The 22869-nt window shown below is 37.2% G+C and overlaps 1 long non-coding RNA gene across 1 annotated transcript in view; it reads right to left on the minus strand.

Annotated features, from left to right (window-relative positions):
• Positions 1–1290: 1290 nt before the first annotated feature.
• LOC105710827 (uncharacterized) overlaps positions 1291–22869 on the minus strand; it is a 69556-nt gene continuing 47977 nt past the window's right edge. The window contains exons 3-4 of the long non-coding RNA XR_010345509.1: positions 2374–2421; positions 1291–1368 (exon numbers count right to left, since the gene is read on the minus strand). This is a non-coding gene — a long non-coding RNA (uncharacterized LOC105710827). The remainder of the gene's footprint in view (positions 1369–2373; positions 2422–22869) is intronic.

Below are 22869 nucleotides of genomic sequence, written 5' to 3' on the forward strand. Positions count from 1 at the left end.
AGAGACATGGAATCAATCCAGGTGCCCATCAATGGTGGATTGAATAAAGAAAATTTACATATATACCATGGGATACTACACAGCCACAAAAAAAAGTGAGATCATGTCTTGCAGCAACCATGGATGGAGCTGGAGGCCATTATCCTAAGTGAATTAACACAGGAACAGAAAACCAAACACCTCATGTTCTCATTTTTAAGTGGAAACTAAACATTAGGTACACATAGAAGCAAAGATTAAAACAAAAGACACTAGACAATAGACTCAAGGGCTTACTTGAGATTGGAGGGTGGGAGGAGTGTTATGATAGAAAAACTGCCTTTCAGGGACTATGCTCACTACCTGGGTGACAAAATCAATTGTACATGAAACCCCAGCAACATGCAATTAACCCATGTAACAAAACTGCACGTGTATTCCCTAAACCTAAAAAAGAAGTTGGAAGAAGAAAAAAAAGTTGAAGTGATGCCAGGACTTCACTGAGTTTATAAATAATGGAAGTGTGACTGTTTTTGTTCCTGGATTACTAATAAGTGCTTGAATTATTATAATTATTTTCTCTTTTATTATTCTTATACTTTAAGTTCTGGGATACATATGCAGAACATGCAGGTTTGTTGCATAGGTATACACATGCCATGGTGGTTTGCTGCATCCATTACCCCATCATCTACATTAGGTATTTCTCCTAATGCTATCCCTCCCCTATCCCCGCACCTCCTGCTATCCCTTCTCTAGCTTTAATGATTATATCATTTAAATATAGCATCTGGTAAATATTATGAGGAAGTTGACTTTTAGTTCTTATCCACTTTGAATTTTTGGAGATTATTAACATTAATTTAAAAAAGAGATATTTGTAGATAGTAAAAATGGTTTCTTGAGTATAAAATTACCCTCAAATATCCAAAATAATTATAAATATCATTCTGAATGGTCAAATATTCAAATGATTTCACTTAATAATCAGTAAAACTTTTGTAAAAATGTTTGTTGATACTGTGAAAATTATACAGCTGGTAAATGAGCAAGATTATAATACATTAAGTATGATTATAATTGGCCCTTGAACAACAAATGGTTAGGGGTACTGACACCCTCTGCAATAGAAAATTCAAATATAACTTTTGATTTCCCCAAACTTAACTACTAATAACTTACTGTTGACCAGAGGCCTTACTGATAACATAGCCAATTGTCAGGTATTTTGTATGTTATATGTATTATATACTTTACTCTTATAATAAAACAAGCTATAGAAATGAAAAACATTATTCAGATAATTATGAGAGAAAATGTATTTAATATTCATTGCGTGGAGGTACATCATCAAAAGACTTCATCCTTGCCATCTTCATGTTGAGTAGTCTGAGAAAAAAGAAGAGGAGGGGTTGATTTTGCTTGTTGGGGGTGGTAGAGGCAAAAGAAAATTCACATCTAAGTAGACCTGTGCAGTTGAAACTCATATTGTTCAAGATTCAACTATAATATAAAAACTTGTATATAGTTGTGTGTATAATATACAAAAATTTACAAGTGGGACCTAATTAAACCAAATAGCATATATATATATATATATATATACATATATATATATATATATAGTTGTGTGTGTATATATATGTAATATATATATACACACACACACATATATAGTTGTATATATAAGTATATATATAAAAAAACCTCAGTGTATTTTTTCTTATAATGTCAACCAAAAATAAAAATAGTAAAATATTTCATTTATAATGGTGACAAAAATGATAAAGTACTTACAAATGAATTTAAGAAAAAAGTATCAGAACTTAATAAAAAAATATAATAGGAAACACATAGGGAAAAATATGTTATTGAAAGACAAATTCATATGTAAATAATTAGAAAGACATATCATATTCTTAGATGGTAATATTAAATAAAAATATTAGTTCTGAAATAATAGAAATTCAAATTATAATGGTAAGAAGACTTCGGTAATTTCATCAAAGATCTTCTTACAGAAGAATAAACAACAAAAATAGCAAAAAAAACCTTTAACTGTGAGGATGAAGATATTGCCTTGTTAGACATTAGAAGGTGCTATGAAGCTTTGAAGTTTAAACAGATAAATAAATTGTAGAAATAAAATAGAGAAGCAAAAAACAAATTCTATTATTTATGGATTTTGAATATATAGCAAAGTTGTCATTTTATTTCATGGAGGATAGGTTATTTCATAAATGGTTACAGCATAGCTAATATTTAATTCATCTGGAATAAAATGAAGTGGGAGCCACCCCTTGTACCACATATGAGAATAAATCTTAGCTGAATTTAAAACTTAAATATTAAAAATTTTAAAAATGTACCAAAAAATTAAGTATGTATACTTACTACTTAAATGTGGGAGAAACATTTTTATTGGTCCAGGAAATTCAGGAACTGTAAAAGGCAAGTGTATATAAATGCATATAAATTTATGTCTTTATATAGCAAAAGATACCAAAGTCATCAGATAGGTCATAGATCTGTAAAATGAAGTTGCAACACAGATACAGATACAGTTTAAAGTCTACATAATATAAAGAATATTTAGGATTCATACAGGCAAGAAAATGTAATTCAGTAGTATAATGAACAAAGAATGTAAATTGGCAATTCTTAGAAACAAAACCATATGTTAGAATCCTTAAATTCACAATTAATAGAATACATCTGAGTATAGGAAAGGAGAGGACAATGTAGATAAATAAAAATAAAATGAGAAAAATAAATATAGAACAAAAATTTTGTCAGAGTATTTGACATGAATTTGAGTGGATAAAATTTCCAATACATGTACATATATACATAAAGTCTTGAAAAAATAGATAAAGTTAGGTATATGTCTATGATTACTGGGCATATTGAGTATATATGGTGAATGGAAAAATATCTACATTGCATGGTAATGTGTATGCTATGATTCTATTTTCTTAAAAACAGTAAGAACAATAAAAGTACTATGGTGTGTGTGTGTGTGTGTGTGTGTGTGTGTGTAGGGAGAGGTGCTGTATAAGATGACAGCAGTCAGCAGATTTGCTTATTTATTATTTTATAGTGTTATTTTCATATGTGATAATAAGAATGTGTTTTCCTCTGGATATTTGAAAAACAAACAATCGTAATGATATTTTGGTAAATGATGTCTAAACCACATGTTTATTTGATGCTGATCACGTAAGGTTATAATGGAGCTGAAAAATTCCTATTGCTAGTGATATCACAGGCATTGTAGTGATGCACTGCAGTACATTACTAACATGTTTGTGGTGATGCTGGTGTAATCAAACCTACTGCCCTGCCAGTCCTATACAATTATTGCATATACAGTTATGTACAATATGTAATACTTGATAATAATAATGAAAAACTGTTACTAGTTTATGTATTTACTATACTATACTTTTTATTGTTATTTTTAGAGTGTAGTCCTCCTACTTATTAAAAAAAAAGAATGAACTGTAAAACAGCTTCATATAGGTCCTTCAGGAGATATTCCTGAAGAAGGCATTGTTATCATAAAAGATGACAGTTCCATGAGTGTTATTGCTCCTGAAGACCTTCCAGTGGGACAAGATGTGGAGATGAAAGACAGTGATGTTGATGATCCTAATCCTGTGTAGGACTAGGCTAATGTGTGTGTTTGTGTCTTAACTTTCAACAAAATGGTTTAAAAGTTAAAAAATAAAAATAGAAAATAGAAAAAGCTTATAGAATAAGGATATAAAGGAAAAATAGTTTTATACAGTTGTGAAATCTGTTTTTTAAGCTAAGTGTATTTACAAAAGACTTAAAAAGTTAAAAATATTTAAAAATTCTTAAAGTAAAAAAGTTATGGTAAGCTAGGTTAATTTATTATTAAAGAAAAAGTATTACTGATCAATTTAGTATATGAAGTACAGAGTTTTATAAAGTTCACAGTGGTGGACAGTAATGTCACAGACTTTCACGTTTACTCACCATTCACTCGTTGACTTACTCAGAGCCACTTCCAGTCCTGCAAGCTCGATTCAGGGTGAGTGCACATTACAGGTAGGGCACATTATCATTTACATTATCTTAAATACATTATCTTTCACAATGTATTTACACTTTATCTTTTCTGTTTAGATACACAAGTTCTGACCATTATATTACAATTGCCTATAGTAGTCAGTACAGTAACATGGTGTTCAGGTTTGTAGCTAGGAGCAATAGTCTATACCATACAGTCTAGGTGTATATAATTAGACAATACCATCTAGGATTGTGTAGTATACTCTATGATATTGGCAGAATGAAGAAATCACTGAATGAAGCATTTCTCAAAACCAATCCCCACTGTTAAAGATGCATAACTATACTGAAAATGTGTATGTATTTACACTCCAGTTTCATGTGCTCTGTTAAAATAATGAACAAATATTTACTAAGAAAATACAATTCTACATCAGTGTGTTTAATACAAAAACTGGGTATTGTCAGAATTATGCTAAAGATCTCTTATATAATTCATTGAAGGGTATAAGATGTGATTTCCATCAAACAAACCTGTAGTGTATTTTGCACTTTAAAGTTTACAAACAAAATCTCCTAATGAAGAATAAAGGAAAGTCTCTCTGCAGATGTCTGATCATGTTTTCACTCTGCTCTAATATGACCATCAAAACCCTGGGGGAGAAGAGGGATAAATAGCAGATTCTAAAGTGTTTCTTCTTACCTGCGGAGTTTACTCCATTTAGCTTCACTATTAAGTTTCTAAGCCATAATACATTAAAATCTGTGAGAATAAAAAATAGTCAAATTGCCCTTTTCGAAGTTTAGGTTCAAGTTACCCCCCAAATTATGTGATTTGGTGACTTTATTTAATTATATTAACTGACAGCTCCAACTTAGCTGATAAATTAAACATGTGTAGATATCAAGTTGTTGAAATAAAATCTCAATTTTACAAAATGAAAACCATTTCTGAGGCTTTAAGTGACTTATCAAGGACATATAGGTAGTAAGTAGCACAGAGGAATTTGAACTCATACCTGCCCAAAGCCTAAGCCCAGGCTGTACAGCTCTCCACTTCCATCAACCTGTGGTAGAAAGTCCAGAGAAGCCTGGCAAAGCAACTTAAAAATGCACCTATCAAGCATTCAATGAACAGAAGATAAGAGAGGCAGAAAAGGTGGGAAGGCTTCTGTTCATGTTTCTGGGGGTGAGTGGATTGGGAGTGGGCATTCATGTAGGATAAGTATATGGTGAAGGTGAAAGGAAATTGACTTGGCTCAGGGAAATCTAATTGGCTTGGAGGTGAGAATTGTGGGTGACTTAAAAACTGCAGTGGCCTACAACTAGTAATTTGTATTTCATCCTGACTTTATTTCTTGTCCAAAGGGAGGAAAAATGCCTTGAGGAACAGGAGTAGGAGAGAGAAGAAAGGAAAGCTGGTGGGAGTTTAAGTCAAGGTTGGTTTCCTTTCCGACCTCACCCGCATTCTCCCACTCTTCCTGTTTGCGCTCAGCTGCTGCCCAGGCAAAGGATACTAAGGAGAGTTTGGTTTCAAGCAGGCTTTGTAGGAAAACGGGGGCTTAAGATGAAGCACAAACTCCCAGGGTGACTCCGAGGGACGTTGGAGCTAGGATTTCCTGGGAAGTTTCGCCTCCTCACCATTCTATTAAGTTACAGGGGCAGCAACAAGAGCCTCCTATGTAGCAGGTGACCCTTAAAGTCAATGAGTGAGTAACAATAGGAATATAATCTTTTTATTTGTGTTACAGAATAAGCATGTTTGTGACTGCAATTCTCCTATTCTTCAAACACCAGAGGTTCCAACAATTCCTTTTATTCTGACACTAACTCTCCAGAGTTAGCATCAGACTCCACAGGTTTAAAGGTTCAGTCCCACAAGACTGTCCTTCCTTCAGATGCTGTCTCAAGGCCTGGGTCCCCAGGTTATCTGCACTTCTGTCTGACTTGGCTACAAGTTGAAAGTTTCCCACAACCTCCTTGCAAGGTTTGTCGATTCACTACAATGTCTCACAAAACTCAGGAAAGTGCTTGTCTTATTGTTGCCCATCTATTACAAAGGCTACAATGCAGGAACAGTCAAGTAGAAGAGATACACAAAACAAGGTATGGGGGGAGGCATGGAGCTTCCCTGCCCTTTCTGGGTGTGCCACCCTCCAGCACCTCATTGTGGTCACTGACCAGGAAGCTCTCTGAACCCTGTTGTTTAGTGGTTTTTATGGAGGTTTTGTTGCGTAGGTATGATTAGTAAATCATTGGCCACAGGTGATTCAACACAGTCTCCAGCCCCTTTCCCCTCGCCTGGAAAGTCAGGGGGTGGAGTTGGACATTCCAACTCACTGATCATTCCGTTGTCTTTCTGGAGACCACCCTCAATCATGAAGTTATCTAGGAACCCTCAAGAGTTATCCAGGGACCCTCAAGAAGACAAGAAGATGAGGGAAAGTTTATAACTTCCTAGAGACTTGTTGAATGGTTTAAGTATTAATATAAACTTAGTTATTGTTGAAAGGAGCTTGTTATGAAAGACAAAAGATACTCCCATCACTCAAGAAATTCCAAAACTTTTAAGAGCTCTGCACTAGCAATTGGGAACAAAGACTAAATAAATATTTCTCATTATACCTTAGTGACATATTTTCTTATCAAAATGAAACTTTTTGGGGAGAGGGTTAATATTCTTTGTTACATTAGGATAAATCATTGGCTCATTCTGGAGTAATCTGATATTCTGCCCTTTAAAAGACCCAGGAATTGCTATTCCTAATAAAATCCCTCTCTCACTCTAAAGAAAAGGCCAAAGTCCCCTGTATAAATTGGCTGGAGCTGCTGTAACAAAATATCACAAACTGGGTAATTTAAACAACAAAGATTTACCGTCTCACAGCTGTGTAGGCTGGAAGTCCAAAATCAAGGTGTCAGTACGACTGGCTTCTTTTGAGCGGCTGTAAGACAGAGGACCTTTCCCAGGTCCTCTCTCCATAGCTTGTACATGGGCCTCATTTACATCGCTTGATATCATCTTTGCCTTTCCTCTGTGTTTATCTCTATGTCCTAATCCAACATGTCAATAGTCTTTAATGTCCTCATCTTAGCTTGGTTACCTCTGTAAAGATCCTACCTCCAAATACAGTTACATTGTAGGTACTGAGGATTAGGACTTTAACATATAAATTTCAGGGAGACACAATTCAACTAATAATATCCTCCCCTTGCTAATGAGCATCCTTTCTGAATCAGTTAGTAAGAGTTGTGTGGTGGATTTGTGTGGAGGCAGAAGTGGGAGTATAAAGAAAGAGCTAGAGGGAATAGAGACAAAAAGAAGAGAGGAGAAATGACTGCTGGTGCCTGAAGAGTGGAGTGTGACTTGAGAGTAGGCCTCTCTCCGAGGTTTGTTTCATGCATGTAAGAAGGGCCACTGCAAGGCATATTTCTAATATTTTTTGTACTCTGAGTCAGCTCCAGAGAAGTGTCCAGTGTTAGGGTGGCTGGAACTTTTCTAGAAGTGAATAGGCACTGTCACCCCTAAGCCTCTGTGAAGTGGGAAAGATGCCCAGCCCAAGAGGTGAGTTCCTGACCTGCTAGTGTTGGGCTCACCGAGTTGTGCATGCTCAGCATCATGGATTGGTAATTATTCAGTAATAAATGACTTCCAACCCTATGACCTTAAGTACTTGGAGAAAGAAATTTAATATGTAACATTGTGATTAAAAACATGATTCAGAGAGAGACTTATGCCCTTTCTTGCAGGTACTTTTCAACACTGAATTCAATATGAGGTAAACTTCTAAAAGAAGTTCATTTCTACAACCCTATTCAAAAACAATATTGCTACCTGTGTTGAAAAAATGCAAGAAATAATGATTTTAAATATGTGTCTATTCTTGCCTTAAATGTGTTAAATATGCCATTTAAAATGAGAAAATAAGTGAACTACACCCAGAGAATCGGCATAGTGTTGCTTATGATAGGAAAAGAGAGAAAATGCAGGTTAGAGTTCAAGTTAGAACTACAGCTATTGACATGGTGTGGCTCTGTGTCCCCACCCAAATCTCATTTTGAATTGTAATCTCCACATGTTGAGGGAAGGGCCTGGTGGGAGGTGTTTAGATCATGGGGGCACTTTCCCTCACTGCTGTTCTTGTGATAGGGAGTGAGTTCTCACATGAGTTGATCATTTTAAAGTGTGGCACTTCCTCGTGCTCTCACTTTCTCTCGCCTGCTGCCTTGTAAGAGGTGCTTTGTTTCCCCTTCACCTTCTACCATGATTGTAAGTTTCCTGAGGCTTCCCCAGCCATATGGAACTGTGAGTCAATTAAACCTTTTTGTTTATGAATTACCCAGTCTCAGGAAGTATCTTTATAGCAGTTTGAAAACAGACTAATACAGATAATTAGTAGTGGCAGAGTGGGTACTGTTATAAAGATATCCTAAACATGTGGAAGTGACTTTGGAATTGGGTAATAGGCAGAATTTGGAACAGTTTGGAGGGCTTAGAAGAAGACAAGAAGATGAGGGAAAGTTTAGAGCTTGTTAGAGACTTGTTGAATGGTTTTGACCAAAGTGCTGATAGTGATATGAACAGTGAAGTCCAGGCTGAGGTTGTCTCTGATGAAAATGAGAAACTTATTGGGAACTAGAATAAAGGTCACTCATGTCATGCTTTTGCAAAGAGACTGGTGGTATTTTGGCCCCTGCCCAGAGATCTGTGGAACTTTGAATTTGAGAGAGTTCAAGGAAATTTTGTATATTTCAAAAAGTGTTGTGCCCTAATCCAACATGAATGTTGACCTTATGAAAAGGAGGAATTGGACATAGAGATAAGCACAGAGAGAAGGCAAAGATGATGTCAAGATACATAAAAGAGGTCCATGTACAAGCCATGAAGAGAGAACCTGGGACAGATCCTCCAGGCATTATTACATGGTAGCAGGAGAGAGAGACTGAGAGTGGGAGCTCTGTGTCCCCACTCACATCTCATACCAAATTGTAATTCCCACATGTCAAGGGAAGGACCTGGTGGTAGGTGATTGGATCATGACTTAGGATATCTGGCAGATGAAATTTCTAAGCAGGAAAGCATTCAAAATATGACCTGGCTTATTCTGAAAGTGTTCAGTTATATGTGTTCACAAAGTGATGGTTTGAAATTGGAACTTATGTTCGAAAGAAAAATAGAGCATAAAGGTTTGGAAAATTTGCAGCCTGACCATTTGGTATAAAAGAAAAACCCATTTTCTAGGATAGAATTCAAGCCAGCCACAGAAATTTGCATAAGTAATGAGGAGCTGAATGTTAGTAGCCAAGACAATGGGGAAAATGTCTCCAGGGTAGGTCAGATATCTTTTCAGTAGCCCCTCCCATTATAGGCCTAGAGGCCTAGGAGGGAAAAAATGCTTTCATAGGTTAGGTCCAGGGCCCCATTGCTCTTTGCAGCCCCAGGACATGGCACCCTGCATTCCAGCCACTCCAGCTTTGCCTGTAGCTAAAAGAGGCCCAGGTACAGCCTGGACTGTTGTTTCAGAGGGTGCAAGCCCCATACCTTGGCAGCTTCCATGTGGTATTGGGCCTACAGATGCACAGAAGACAAGAGTTGAACTTTGGGAACCTCTGTCTAGATTTGAGAGGATGTATGGAAATACCTGGATGTCCAGGCAGAAGTCTGCTGCAGGGGCAGAACTTTCATGGAGAACCTCTGCCAGGACAGTGTGGAGGGGAAATGTGGGTTTGGAGGCCCCACACAGAAACCCCACTGGGGCACTGCCTAGTAGAGCTATGAGAAGAGAGCCACTGTCCTCCAGACCCCAGAATGGTAGATCCACTGACAGCTTATAGCATGCACTTGGAAAAGCCGTAGTCACACAATACCAGACTGTGAAAGAAGCCACAGGGGCTGTAACCTACAGAGCCACAGGAGCAGAGCTCCACAAGGTTGCAGGAGTCCACCCCTTGCAACAACATGCCCTGGATATGAGACATGGAGTCAAAGGAGATTTTGAAGCTTTGATTTAGTAACTGCTTGGCTGGGTTTTGGACTTCTGTGGGGCCTGTGGCCCCTTTGTTACAGCCAATTTCTCCCATTTGGAATGGGAACATTTACTCAATACCTATACCCCCATTGTATCTAGGCAGTAACTGACTTGCTTTTGATTTTATAGTCTCTTTGGTAGAAGGGAGTTGCTTTGTCTTAGATGAGACTTTGGACTTGGACTTTTGAGTTAATGCTGGGATGAGTTAAAATTTTGTGGGACTGTTGGGTAGGCATGATTGGTTTTGAAATATGAAAATGGCATGAGATTTGGGAAGGGCCAGGGGTAGAATGAAATGGTTTGACTCTATGTCCCCACTCAAATCTTATATCAAATTGTAATCCCTATGTGTCAAGGGATGGACCTGGTGGGAGGTGATTGGATCATGGGAGCAGTTTCCCCCATGCTGTTTTCATGATAGTGAGTGAGTTCTCATAAGAGTTGATGGTTTTAAAGTGTGGCACTTCCTCACTCTCTCACTCTCTCTCCTGCCACCATGTAAGGTATGCCTGCTTTTCCTTCACTTTCCAGCATGATTGTAAGTTTCCTGAGACCTCCCCAGCCATGTGAAACTGTGAGTCAATTAAACCTTTTTTGTTTATAAATTACCCAGTCTCAGGTAGTCTCTTTATAGCAGCGTGAGAACAAACTAATACAGGTGCTTTACCTATTTATTATGTAGAGTTGTAAAATGGCAGAATTCAATTCAAATATTTTTAAAGCATCTCCTAAATTTTGGATATTTGTCCCCTCCAAACTTCATGTTGAAATTGGATCCCCAGTGTTGGAGATGGGGCTGAATGGGAGGTTTTGGCATCATGGGAGTGGATCCTTCCTGAATAGATTTATGCCCTCACTGTGGGGAAGGGGAAGTGAGTTTTTGCTGTATTGGTTCCTGCAAAAGCTGGTTGTTAAAAAGAGCCTGGCATTTCTTTTCCACCTTACTTCCTCTCTTGCCATGTGACCTCTGCACATGCCAGCTCCCCTTTGCCATGAGTGGAAATAGCCTGAGGTTTTCACCAGATGCTGCCCAGTGTTCCAGCCAGCAGACTTGTGAGCCAAATCAACCTTTTTTCTTTTGAAATTGTCCCATTTCAGATATTTCTTTTTCCTTTCCTTTCTTTTCCTTTCTCCTTCCTTCCTTCCTTTTTCTTTCTTTCTTTTCTTTTCTTTTTTTTTCTTTGACACAGGGTCTCACACTCTGTCACCCAGGCTGGAGTGCAGTGGCACGATCACAGTTCACTGTAGCCTTGACTACTTGGGCTCAGATGATCCTCTCACCGTAGCCTCCTGGGTAGCTGGGACTACAGGCATATGCCGCTAGGCCTGGCTAATTTTTTGTATTTTTTTGTAGAGATGGAGTTTTACCATATTGCCCAGGCTGGTCTCAAACTCCTGGGCTCAAGTTATCCTCCTGCCTTGGCCTCCCAAAGTGCTGGGATTACAACTGTGAGCTGTGCCTGGCTAGGTATTTCTTTATAACAATGCAAAATAGGCTAAGAATAGCACGTACTGTGTACTTTACACTATAGTACAAATTTCTGTCTGTGAGAATCTGGGATGGGGGAGGAAAGGATATATACATTTACTTACATTTTAAGGTCCTGTCAAAACTATTCATTTCAGGATGCATTCAGCTTTAATGTATCAGGGGAAAGAGAGTAGGTTTGATGACTCGTTATGTAAAACATTATGTGTATATTTGATAAAGTTATACCCAAGTATAGATAACTATCCAGTCTGGAATCACTCTCCAATACAAATCTGACATTTTTGGGGGAAGCCTGTATTTCAGAGGCATCTAGTATAAGTGCTGCTGTATTCAGAATATTTGCTAATTGACATAAATTGATGATAGAAATATGCTCTTTTGTCAAAATAAATTTATTAAATGTCCATTCAATATGAGTGGATTGGCTAAAATATTTGAAAGATACACCCTCCTTTTGTGTGAAATTGGGATAATAACTGAAACTTGGAACCTAGGTTGGATGTTTACACCTTGGTTTCTAAATTGTCTTGGGTTTAGTCATCAGGCTATAGAATTTCTGATCACTTTGTATGGTAGGACAACAGAATACTCCCTCCAGAATAATACTTTCATACAATGGACAGTTGCAACACTTAAAAAAAGACAGAGAATTGAGACTTCTTTGTGCTTACAGAACTAGTTGTATAAAACCTTTTTGTGCTTGTGTAAAATAAAGCATTAATAAAAATATAGATGTGTTGCAAAATTTGATCACAACTGGATAGTTAAATTGTGGTAGATTGGCTAATCTCCATCCAAGGTTAAGAGTTTGCATGATCAAATAGGTTTAGCTCAGTTAACAATAGGGTTTGTATTATGGCCTTCAATTATTCCCTCTTTCTTTAATTAAACTTTGGGCCACTGGTCACTTCACCAGTGGTCAGCCCCTGGAACTCCTATGTCTGCTTTGTTAGGAGGCAGCCCCTCCAAGTGGCTGTTAATGAGGAAGTGAAGGTGAGCCAGCCACATTGCTCTCCATTGCTCAGTATTCCCCTACAGCAGCCCCATCTAAGGTTTCATGGTTATATCAGATGATATTGATAAGTTGGGGTTAACTAAACACAGTGACAATGTCAAACAGGAAAAAAAACATAAGTGACCTGACATGGCTGTGAACACAGGTTGTGGACACTTTAAAAATAATGCTCCATAAAGCATCTCTTTCACTGGTAAGGTCCTACATGGACATACCAACCTGTCTTATTTATCCTACTCTATGCCCCTGTCATTCAACCTGTCCACTTTGAGTCTTTACTCTCCATCTCCCACCACCCCTTATTCACACACATCTATTTGGCCATAGTGTTTATTATCACTTCCAACCACATTTGCAGGATATATTGAAACAGAGTAATCCTCAGCAATGTATTTCCCAAATTCTGACATTTTCTAATTTGGAGCACAGGCTTCTTGTTCTTTTTCTCCATTCTGTTTAGAACAAAGGTCAATCCTATCCAATGCCCAGGCCACATTTCAGGCCAATCAAATCAGAATTTCTGAGAGTAGAATCATGAAGTTTTTAAGTTCCCCAGGCCAGAGTTAAGAATCACTGATCTAGAAGAACAACAAGATGAATAGCGAGAGAGGGGCTGGCTTTGACATTAAGTACAAGACGCGTATACATTTCCTAGAAGCAAACATGAAGCGGGGATCCCCAGGGGATATCTCAGAGGCTGCCTACCATGCATGGTATTCTCAGACACAGTGTAGCCTAAATACGTTGCATAAGAAATAATTTCCTAATTGTAAAATAATTTAAACAATTGTCTCTTCCCACACTAATTATAATATCCTACCTTATTACAAGCAGAAGTTCTGGTTTCTGTTTGTTAATTGAATTCTTGATTTCAAGCTGTACCTTAGTGGCCTTTGGTACATTAAACAACAACAAAAAAACAAGTTCACAATCTACCTGTAGTTTATTGAGGTTTTAAAATAAAAATATCTTCATTTCCTTATTTTTGCTATATAATGTTTTCTTTTTGAATCAAATTATATATTCACATAATTTAAAGGGTTGAATTGTTTTAGAATTATTTATTGAGAAAGCTACTTTATGTTCCTCATTATTATTTCTTTTTCTCACAGTGAAACATTTTTATAGTTTCTGCTTCATTTACTGAGTGCTGTGACACACATTTCAGCTCCTTTGTCATCTTGTTTTTTCCTAACTGAGCCTACATTTGCTCACATTTGTAAGTTGACAGATTCATCAGGTCAAGTAACTTGGTGCTGAATTTTGATCGTAATTTTCATTTCTTGTGATGTATTGTTTTCTTTAGGTGTTCTTATGCAAACTTTCGTTTTTTCCTTCATCTTTCTTTTTTTCTCCTACCTTCTCTGCTTATGTCTTGTGTTGCTTCCTTTAAAAAAAGTATTGCAGTGAAATTCATAGAACATAAAATTAATTACTTTAAAATTTGCAATTCAATATTATGTAGTACATTCACAACATTGTGGAACCGTATCTTTATCTTGTCCTAACACATCATCACCCCACAGGAAACTCCTTGGCCACCAAGCAGTCTCATTACCTTTTGATGAGACAAAATACTTATCATGTTAGTCACCTATTGCTGTGTAACAAATGGTTGAAACACAGCGACTTCAATCAACAATCATTTCTCTTACAGTTTTTAAGAGTCAACAATCTAGACATAGCTTAGATTTCAACTTAGCATTTTACGCAAGGCTCTGCTCAAGGTGTCAGGAGTTGCTGTGTCAAGGCTTGACTTGGAGGGGGTCCATTTCTAAGCTCGCTCATGTGGGTGTTGGCAGGATTCATTTTCTTGCAGGCAGTTAGTTTGGGGGCCTCTCTTCCTTGCTAGGGTTTGGCCAGGTGCTGGCCTCAATTTCATGCCATGGACCATTCCACAGGGAAACTCACATCAGGACAGCTGGCTCCACCTCAACAAGTGATGAAGACAATCAAAAGAAGAAAGAGAGACAGAAACAAAGAGAGCCAGCAAGATGGAAGTCTTTTTGTAACAACTCTTGGAAGTGACATCACATCATGTTGTCCGTATTTTATTTGTGAGAAGCCATTACTAGGTCCAGCCCACACTGAAAGAGAGAGGTTACACAAAGGCATGACTCAGCATTGTGCTAAGAAGTGCAAATCCCCAAGGGGTGTCTCAGAGGCTGCCTACCATGCATGGCATTCTCCAGATTTTTTTTCTGTTTGTTTGGAAATGGTGGAAATTTGAGAATCTGTTATCCAATTTTGAGTAATTGTTCATAATTAGAGGGTGGCTTTGTTTTTTCCCATTGCATAGTTCAAAGAATTTACATTAATTTAGGGGATAAAATATTTACACAGGCAAAACACAACAATTAAGACTGAACAAAATAAAGCTTCGATAGATGTGCCTTGCACATTAAAAAGGCAGTCAGATAGAATTGAATAATTATTATAAACCTATGCCTAAATGCCTGTCTCCATAAATCCATATCCTACATCCTAGGTATGGAGCAAAAGTATATTGATCATTAAGAAGAGAAAAGATCAATAATGGCTGCAGCTACTAAGGAAGGAACAAACTTTAAAAACCCTTATTTAAAGGAGAAGGAACACTATGGTGGTTATTTGAGCAACAGAAAACAGAAGATATTTAACATGAAGAAGAGAATATTTTGTGAGTTTTGGCAGCTGTTTTGGAATTTGTCAGAGTAAGAGGACTCTAATGTCTTTGTGTTTCCCTGGCAGTGGACATGGAACCTCAGAGTATAAAGAGCTTCTTGAAGCTCTAGGTTTTGTTTCCTGCATTCTCTCCCACCCCACCCCAGCCAACTAATTGCATAACTTTGAGCAAGTGCTTTAACATTTTTAGGTCTCCATTTTGCTGACTGGAAATTGTGAAAATCATTGCATATATCTCAAAGAGTTGTTAGCATAATCACTTGTAGTAGAAATTTAAGGATACATTATACTGTATTTGCTTATACTTAATGAGGGCTAAGAGTTGGAAACATTTAGAGGGGTTACTTTTTGGGTTAAAATTGGAAGGCATTAAGTGTTAAACCAATAGTGGTTAGGTTTGGGCTTAATGCTAGGAGGAATTATCACAATTTAGAGTAGGAGCTAGCAAACTATGTCAGGTGGGATTTTGCCCATGGCCTGTTTTTCTATGGACTGTTAATGAGGCATGGTTTTTATACTTTTAAAGTGTTTTTGACAAAGTGGCAGCAGCAGAGGTAGCAGTGGAGACCATCCATGGCCCACAAAGTCAAAATTATTTGCTATCTGACTCTTTACCATAAACGTTTGCCAATCCTGAAAATCTTTCTCAAAATGAGAGGACATCCTTGGGGAGTGAGTGGTTTTTCTGTCACTTGAGAAGGAAGTAGAATGAGGATGATGTAGGAAGAAATGAAGTTGTGTAAAAAGAATTCAAAACCTAGAGAACAACAGAAGAAATAATCTCGAAGTCCTTCTCAACCATAAGATTCTATCAGTTTGTGGTTGCTCATTCCATATTTTGAAAGCTCTGGTTGTTAGAGAGTTCTTCCTTATATTGAACAAACTGTTTCTTTGTAAATTCTGTTCGTGCCTGTTTTCTTTGCTGTTTTTGTTCTTTGCTGTCTCTTGGAAGCTGTTGTCAGAAAGATGTGTGGAGAAAATTGAGGCTTACACCATCTTTGCTGTCTTGATACTAGATTAGTCTATGTTTTATGACAAAATGTTAAACAGGCATAGTGTTGATGGTGGTGAAGGGACAGAAGTAAATAAGAGGACTCTTGTCCTGTTAATAAAAATAAAAATAAGTTAAGAAATACTGGCCTGAACTTATTTAGCTTTTAATCCTGATAGATGGCCCTAAGACGTATTATAGTCATAACAACAAAAATTTACTGAGTGTCTATGTGCAAGACACTGCATATAAATTATCTAATTCAATCCTTACAAAAACACTAGGAGTTACCAATTATAAGTACAACAGTAATTGAGCATAATAACAGGAAAACTCATATCCGATGACATAGGTGTTATTATTATCCCCATTTTACAAGTCAAAAAAATGAGGTTTAGAAGCATTAACAAACTTGTCTTAAGTCAGGTAAGTGAGTAGCAGGCTCTGGACTCAAGCCTAGGCCTGCATACCCCAAAGCCCATTCTCTCACCCACCACGATGTTCCACACATGGTAGTTTCTATTTGTGGCAATTATGAGTAATGTGAATACCGCTGCTCCCAAACCCATTTTTCTCTCCCTCTACTAATAATATAAAATCCAGTTGTCTCATTTTACTTATTTTCCTCTCTAAGCTATTAGAAGGAGTAGGGTCTCTCACACACTATTTTTTTTTCTGATTGCCTAAAAAATGATAGGTATTTTTTACTGTTTATTTTTTATTATCTATCTCTATGTGCATAGGGAAATGGATTCATATGAAACCCAACATTCTTCCTGTGCTGTCTTTGGCCAAAGAGCAGTGGTTTTTAGGTCGGTCTCCAGGCATGTGTAATGAATATTTTTTTAAAGAAAATCTTATCCTGAAGCTACCTGACTCTATTATATGTGGTAACATTCCACATTCCCTCCCATCTGTCTTTCTACTTCTCCAGAATTTGACTCTTCTGAATTTCTTTGCTGCTCAGAAGAAAGTCTGTGTCTTTTTGTTGTTATTTACCTCACCTTAAAAGTCATCATGTGCATTAGGGACATCTATTAATTATTTTTAAAAAGATGGCTTTTCCAGAATCATCATTAGTACAACAGTGAAAATGACCACCCTCCCCCAAAATGGGGAGACATACAACAATGATGTTTCCTTTTTAATGTTCTATAACCAGGAAATATGAATTTGGCTAAAGTATAGAAAAATTGTTGATTAGGCATTGAGGTCATGGGTTAAGATTGAGACAAAGGTGATTTTCTTATTTCTCAAGGGTTGTTGATGGAGGTGCAGGTGTAGGAGGCTGATGACTCAGGAGTGTTTCTCTGGTAGCAACACTAGGTGTTCTCCATGGGTTTGGAATAAACTGAGCAGTCAAGGTGGGTTTCATGTGATCCCAGATCATCTAAAGTCACTCTCCCAGAAGCTTGAATCTTTAAGAGACCACAAAGATGCTGAGTCATTCCTAAGGTAGCCTGGGGAAGAAGGTGTCCATTAGTTCCAGGTTTACTTCTGGGTGGCAAAGCCAAATGGACTTACTTGCACTTGTCTTGGCTTGAAGGTGGGGAAGGCCATGATTGATATAGCAACCAAGACCTTAGAACGTGAAGAAAGTAGATACAGGTTGAAGCTACCAGAGGAAGAGAGTACGCTGCCCAGGCAAGAAACCACACACATCCTGAAGCAAGCACAATTGATTAGTTGTGTTACTAATCCTCATCTTAACCTAGGCCAGGACATATCTTATTATTTATTTACATTAATTTACAGATTTCTACCTCACCATCTTCCTGATATGCTTGTGTTTACCTTTTCTGAAAGGGGTAGTGACACTCCCTTAGGAGTCATAGACATGTCTTCTACATGTCTATGTTTTGAAGGAGATAATATCTGCTTATAGCAACAAGAAATAAAATATAAATAAGGATGACTACTAGACAACAGATCATCAGGTATTAAAATGTGTGTGAATTCACTGTGGCTGAAGATTTTGAGAGAGGTGAAATCTGGTTTAAGTGAAAGATGAGTCCTAGCTTCATGGGAATGAGACGGAGGTTTGCTACAGCAAATTCTTTCGATTTCACATTCTTATTCTGAATCCTGTGTGTTCTATGGTTTTGTCTGAGTTGAAATTCATTTAGCAGACTATTGAGTTCCCAATTCGCTTAACGCATCTCCAGGTGTCTTTATGGCCTTCATTTTTCTTCCCCAAGACCACTTTGATTTATTAACATTCCTTAATCCATTAATACAAAAGTCTGGGATTGCTTCTACTGAATTTCTCTCAGGCTAATCAATTTGGGATGACCGTGTTCCTTCATAGTCCTCAAATGTTCCATGCAAATATCTACTATTATATATTATTGTAATTTCCTGTTTATATATTTACCTCTTCCAATTATACTGTGACTCATTTTTCCTTTTACAGAAAAAAATAAAAGATTTTTAAAGGCCTCAGACTGAAATAAGTCATTTTCTGAATAGGACTGTTTTTTTTTTAAATCTATCTATCTTTTTTTTTTTTTTTTTGAGACAGAGTCTCACTTTGTCACCCAAGCTAGAGTGCAGTGGCACAATCCCAGCTCACTGCAGCCTCGACCTTATGGCTCAAGGGATTTACCCAGCTCAGCCTCCCAAGTAGCTGGGACTACAGGCATGTGCCACCACACCTGGCTAATTTGTATTTTTTTGTAGAGACAGGGTTTCACCATGTTGCCTAGGCTGGTCTCCAACTCCTGAGCTTAAGTTATCTGCCCACGTTGATCTCCCAAAGTGTTAGGATTACAGGCATGAGCCACTGCACCTGGCCAAGACTAGTTTAAGATAAACTAGCACATTATCACATACTGACTCATGTTACATTATCTGAGAAGTATCTTATTGTTTGACTGCATTGATATGAGAGATCCAGAATAGGAAAATCCATATAAACAAAAACCAAATTATTGGTTACCAAGAGCTTGGGGAAGAGGGAAATGGGGAATGATTGTATAATAAGTACGAAGTTTCCATTTGTGGTGATGAAAATTTCTGGAAATAGGTAGTGGTGATGGCTACACGACATTGTTAATGAGCTTAATGAAGGGCACACTTGAAAATGGTTGCAAGGTAAATTTTATTTTATGTGTATTTTGCCATAATAAAAATAAATCTAAGAAGTAAATGAAAATACAAGCAACAGCAAAGTCTGGTTAGAATGTCCTGACTTCCTTTGCTTCTCTGGATTCTGAATCCTTGGACTTCTATGGTAGGTCCATAACCTGCAGACTTTGCGCAATAGTTTTCATCTCTGTCTAAGTCCTCATATGGTATAAAAAGGGAGAGAGGATTTCTGTAAAAGGTAAATGCCATTAAATACTACCATAACCAGGTAATGTATTAAACACAACTAGAGATTGTTTTTCTTTCTATTTACAACTATTTTAATTTACAAAATAACATCCATTTGCAAACAAAAAGGGACAAGTGCGTAAAGTAAAATAAAAGTCAAGAATCCCTCATGACAGACAAAACCATATATAACCAAATTGGAGTTTTATTATTCATTTTCATTCCCTTGTTTCTCTTGCATTTAGAGGAGGTACTATGTAATTGCACTGTGGCCAAAGGAGTTTTAGTGAAAGTAATGTAACCCAATGCTAAGGCTGCCATTAAAATTCCTGCGCAGTCAGCATGTTCTCTTTGCCTTCTGCGATAATTTTGAAGGCAATATGCTTTAAATAGTAGGGTTAGAAGGAACCTGAGCCTATTGTTACTGCTTGGAAGTGAGCTGCTAAGGAGAGCCAGGCAACTTACATAACGTGTTGATATGCGTGAAAGAAAACTTACACTGCTATTTCATTAAACTTCTGAAATTCAGGATCTATTTGTTATCACAGCATAACCTCTCTCATATTTTGATTCATTAACCTCTCAATCTTATTCACTGGAGGTAACTACTGTATATCAATGTTATTTTTCCAATCAAAGTATAGACTGTTTCAATGTCATGTCTATTCCTTTTCCTTTCAGATCTCAGCTCTAATTTGAGTGATCCACTTTCACTAATAGGCTATGTGGTTTCCTAGGCCAGATAAGAGAATCCCATACCTCTAGCTTGGTATTTGCTTAGGAATGTGTATGTTACATGATTCTGGCTAAAGGGAAATGAGAAGAACCCTAATAGAGGTTTCTTGGAAAGGTGTTGTAGGGAACCAGCCTTACATCACCTGTGTGTACCCCGAGTTCGGTGGGACAAAGGAATGAGAAAAAGACAGATTAAGAGAAAAAGTGGGACCAGGAGGCCAACACTTTATAACTTTGGAGGAGACAGTGAAGGCCTGAGTTCTGATCAACCACACTGTATTATTGGTTATAATCACTTTGATCTATAGGGTAGGGGTGGAGTGATGGTGGAGTGAATCAGTGAGCTGGAAGTGAATCAGTGAGCCAAAACTGGGTGTCATTCTAAGAATAGATAACAGTGGCAGTGTGGGAGTTTTACAAAACAAGAACATGTGGTTATCTTTAGCCTATTATCTATGTGCAGCTGATGGAACATGGGCCTTACAAGGAGCCTACAAGTCTGACTACATAATAATGCTACGAAGGAGTTTTATGTCCTTGAGCACAATGTTTATGGTAACAGAACCTAGGTCACCCTGCACCAAAACATGAGGCAGGGAGAGACCTTCCTCCTCAGAGGCTTCCTGCAGCCTTCCACAGTTTGTTGTTCCTTGTTTATGTGTTTCTCATAACCGGTTCTTTCTCTTTGCTGCTTCTCCCAACAGGTGTTTCCATAGGATTAAAAAAAATGTTTTTCTTCTTTTGCCCAATATTGCTATGAAGCCTGTATTTGTGGGACTATATACTGATGAGTGGAGTTACTGTGATAACAGTTTATATGCCCAGTAGAGGAAAATGATAGTAGCAACCATCATTCTTCATGAATCATTGAACTAATACATTAATCAAATCTTGAAATATATTTTCCCCATGACATTTTTGACATATACAATAATAAAATTTTCTTGTTTTTTAGCCATTTTAAATTGTTTTCTGTTACTTGCAGCCCAAAGCATCTTAAGAAATATTGATATTTACATTGTTCCCAATAATTATATATTTCAAATAATATTATAGTAAACATTATTTTACATTTTTTATGTCGGTAATTCTTTCTGTAATTGTATTTCTGAGTCACAGAGTCTTAAGTATTTAAATTCTTGGGAAATATTTAAAACAAATAAAATTAATATTTTGAATTTTCCCATTTGTTTTTGATGCTATTTATACCGAAGCCAGGAATTGAAAAAACAGATCTGTATGAGTCAAGCACTATTTTCCCCCCATTGTTCTACAATGTCTTCTCTTGAGCATAAAAAAATTATAGGACTCAAAAAAATGTCTTTAGGTGTTTATATCAAACAATTTTCTTTTACAACACTGACTCAACCACTGGCATTATCAGGAAAACTTTTCATGATGCTTGTGGGCAGGACCCATGTTTCTTGAGACACTGATCAATTCAGTGATGGCTTTGTTCCATTTATCACCACAATGTATTTGTTAGGGACTTACCTTGTTGAATTCCTCCCTGGTTTGAGTAGTCACTTCCTCCTGTCTCGGCTGGCTAGCTTTGATGTCTAGTATTGTCTGGTATTATTTTTAAGATGAGTGTGGGAAGAAAAGAGGAAATGTGTCTGCATATTGCACCAACCTCTGATCATGAGAATGTTTTTCTTCTGAATTTTAAGATGTAGTTCACCAGGGGTTTAAGTTTCTTTTCATTCTAATCCCAATGCAAGCCCTGTTTAATAGCCTTTTCTTAAGTAAATATTCATAGTAGCCAAAAAAAAAAAAAAAAAAAACTTTCATTCAAAAACCAAAAAGCCTGGAAAATAGGATCTGGAAAAACCCTAACCAAAGCATCTTCAGAGCCATTGCATTTTCTTTTTTGTTTAATTTAGCAAAGCAGGTATGGAGTTGGGAATCTAGATTTCTAATCTTTATTCTTCCACTTACTCACTGAGTCTACATGGAAATGTCACTTAAATGCCCTGGACAATGGTTTCTCTATATATAAAGCAGAGGAATTAACCAGAGCAGCCCTAGGCAAAATTGGAAAGTTGCTAGAGTTGGTCTCATGTACTCTTTTATTACTATTATTATTATACTTTAAGTTTTGGAATACATGTGCAGAATATGCAGGTTTGTTACATAGGTATACACGTGCCATGGTCGTTTGCTGCACCCATCAACCCATCATCTACATTAGGTATTTCTTCTAATGCTATCCCTCCCCTAGCCCCCCACCCTCTGACAAGCCTCAGTGTGTGATGTTCCCCTCCCTGTGTTCCCCTCCCACTGTTCAACTCCCACTTAGTGAGAGTTGAGTGAGAACATGTGGTGTTTGGTTTTCTGTTCCTATGTTAGTTTGCTGAGAATTATGGCTTCCAGCTTCATCTATGTCACTGCAAAGGACACAAACTCATCCTTTTTATGGCTGCATAGTATTCCATGATGTATATATGCCACATTTTCTTTATTCAGTCTATCATTGATGGGCGTTTGGGTTGGTTCCAAGTCTTTGCTATTGCAAACAGTGCTGCAATAAACATGTGTGCATGTGTCTTTATAGTAGAATTATCTATAATCCTTTGGGTATATACCCAGTAATGGCATTGTTGGGTCAAAT

Source organism: Aotus nancymaae, unplaced genomic scaffold (genome assembly GCF_030222135.1).
Source record: "Aotus nancymaae isolate 86718 unplaced genomic scaffold, 86718_ANA_hifiasm-v0.15.2.pri h1tg000036l, whole genome shotgun sequence".
Lineage (NCBI taxonomy): Eukaryota > Metazoa > Chordata > Mammalia > Primates > Aotidae > Aotus > Aotus nancymaae.